Raw genomic sequence first — 246 nt, forward strand, 5'->3', positions numbered from 1 at the left:
GGACCCCCGCCCCAAAAGAGTCCAAAGAGCATAACACCATACCACCACATACTGTGCTGGCCAGCATGCCAGGGCATAAGAAAACGGGGAGTGGGACCAGTCCACAGAGCAGGCTCACAGCTACTGCCATGTCTAACTGCACCACCCACATCTCACACAAGTCAGCTGGGTGACAGACGGATCACAGTACAAAGACACAGGTGACATTTGGATATTAAATACTCAAGGAAACGCTGTAAAATGATT

The sequence above is a fragment of the Chionomys nivalis genome, chromosome 21, assembly GCF_950005125.1.
Source record: "Chionomys nivalis chromosome 21, mChiNiv1.1, whole genome shotgun sequence".
NCBI lineage: Eukaryota > Metazoa > Chordata > Mammalia > Rodentia > Cricetidae > Chionomys > Chionomys nivalis.